Source organism: Triticum aestivum, chromosome 5B (assembly GCF_018294505.1).
Source record: "Triticum aestivum cultivar Chinese Spring chromosome 5B, IWGSC CS RefSeq v2.1, whole genome shotgun sequence".
Lineage (NCBI taxonomy): Eukaryota > Viridiplantae > Streptophyta > Magnoliopsida > Poales > Poaceae > Triticum > Triticum aestivum.
In genome coordinates, this window is record NC_057807.1 from 274,984,074 (window position 1) to 274,986,565 (window position 2,492).

Here is a 2,492-nt window from a genome sequence, read left to right on the forward strand (position 1 = left end):
CGATCTCACCATTGATACCTGCCCAGATGGCATTCATTTTGGCTTGAGTTTTCTGCATGCACATCCTCTTGAATAACTTGAACCAATCCTTATTCTTGAATTTGGAGTAAAAGTTTGCTGCCAAATGCCGCATGCACCACCTTCCCTCTAGATCAGGCCACCTCCACTCTTCTGACGACTGTTTAATTATGTCGAGAGCACTTAATAATCCTGTGTTGCGATCAGAGATGATGCAAACACCTGAACGCTCTTTCACGACACCCATCTTCACGCAGCTCGGGAACCACAACCAGCTATCTTTGTTCTCGCTCTCGACCAGTGCGTATGCAATAGGAAGAAGCTGATTATTTGCATCTGCTGCAATCGCCACCAATAGTGTGCCCTTGTACTTTCCAGTGAGAAAGGTACCATCGACTGATAATACCGGGCGACAGTGCCTGAAGGCTTGTATAGTCTGGGCGAATGCCCAGAATAAGCGGTTCAGGATTAGCTCAGCCGGGTTCTTTGGGTTCTGACGTTCTCTCCGCCAAAATTGAATCCCCCTATTAGCACTTGCTATCTGATGAAGCATTCTGGGGGCATAAGAATAGGCCTCCTCATAGGTTCCATACAAGTTCTTGAATATATTTTCCTTCGCACGCCTAGCCTTGCTGTAGCTGACAGGGAAGCCAATCTGATCTTCTGCATCTTTTTGCAAAGCCCTTAAGCATCCTATAAGAGAGTGTAAATTGTTTATATATACAACACGAAGGATTCGGAAAATACGCACAACAAGATGCAAAGTGACGCCTTCTTGATCGTACCATATTTGATACGCCCAAATTTTGCACCATGTGTAAAGGTAGGTGTCTTTTCAATAAGTCGAAGTCAAGGAATTACTATTTCTGAAGAAATGTAGTCCGGATGTATTAGGACAAATTTCTACAGTACGAAGTTGAAGGATTAGGATCATTTGACCGAAGAAGCCAGATAAAACGAAAAAGTGCAGTGACAAGAATTGTTACTCTCATGCACAGTAGTATAACATACTAACAAGTGTTTACAGTCAACATCCAGCCGTTCCTCCCTGTCAGACATCGACAGTAAACAACAAGCAACAGCTCAGAAACGATGAACGGACCATCATTCATCGCTTCCTAAGAATCAGCGGCACGCCGCTCCCGGGCTCCACGGTCAACCTGAACACGGGTCGATGATCGTAGCTCGGCGAGAGCGCAAACTCAAACCTGGACAGCAGCAGCGATAGCACGACCTTGACCTCAACCATGGCGAGGTTCTGGCCGGCGCACGTCCGGGGACCCACGCCGAACGGCATGTACATGTGGTGGGGCTTGCAGGCGCGTGCTATGCCTCCGCCAAACCTTCCCGGATCAAACTTGTCACAGTCGGCGCCCCATGCCGAAGGGTCCCGGTGAGCCAGCATGATCGAAACCCTGATATTGGTGCCTTTCGGGATGTCGATGCCGCCAAGGTTCAGGTCCTCCAGAGCTTCCCGCGTGACAAAGGAGGCTGGCGGGTACAGGCGGAGGGTCTCCTGGATCACCATCGTTAGCTGTAGTAAAACCATGCTTCTTGTATTAGCACTTTGCACAAGTCAGTCACAAGGCAAGCAAAAGCTAATATGCATTCAGGTAGTTATCGGAGGTTTGTTACTCAGCAATACATACGTTTGTTCAGATCAAACATGCTAGTAGTATTGATCTTGTTAAAACAAAACAAAACAAAAAAACGTGGCTAACGAGCGCGCGCGCGCGCGTCCCAGCCGGCGCGCTCGATTGCCGACCAGGCCGATCCGACAGCAAAACGACAATTCAGCGAACCGGAGCGCAGTCCTATTCCCTTTCTCGATCGATTCTGGCTGTGAGAGCGCTCTACCTGTTCGTGACTTTGGCCCAGCGCTGGCCCAATACCACCCCTAGGCTCTATTCCCTTTCCATATTGTTTCTTTTGGGCCTGTATTTTCCTATTTCACCTATTCCCTTTCTGGGCCAGCGGTTTTTCAGGGACAGTTGTGGGCGGGAAATTACACTTTTAATTGAAATAAACTATGACTTTCAACCAAAATTAATTGCTACTTGTGCACACAAAAATAAATTCTCTTAGATCTAATTTGTCCATGAAATATATTCTTATTAAGAAAAAATAGCATGCTCAATTCAATTGATCTACAACATTTTGGTTGAAACTAGAATGATCATTAAATAGATCTACTATGATTTTTTTTTAAATTAATGACAAAATTACCAAAGTAAAAAAACACATTTTCAAAAATTCGGAACAAGTTTTGAATTTGTGATTTTTCTGGAAATCATGAATATTTTTTGAAAATTCATGACAACATATGAAAAACAAAAACATTTCGTTCTGTCACTTTCTATCATTTTGCGTAACCCTAAGATAGACAGGGTGGCAGTGGTGTCACGTGCTCGTCTCGGCGTCCGTCGTCGCTACCGCGACGACGTCCGCCTCGACTCGCGTTACGCTAAGACAGG

General features: G+C 45.7%; 1 protein-coding gene across 7 annotated transcripts in view; it reads right to left on the minus strand.

The window, feature by feature from the left end:
- Positions 1-836: 836 nt before the first annotated feature.
- The window catches only part of LOC123111342 (cytochrome P450 714C2), a 36,292-nt gene continuing 34,636 nt past the window's right edge, over positions 837-2,492 (minus strand). For all 7 annotated transcript variants that reach the window (XR_006454387.1, XR_006454385.1, XR_006454388.1 and 4 more), the window contains one exon: positions 837-1,552. The gene's annotated coding sequence lies outside the window, so the exon portion shown is untranslated. The remainder of the gene's footprint in view (positions 1,553-2,492) is intronic.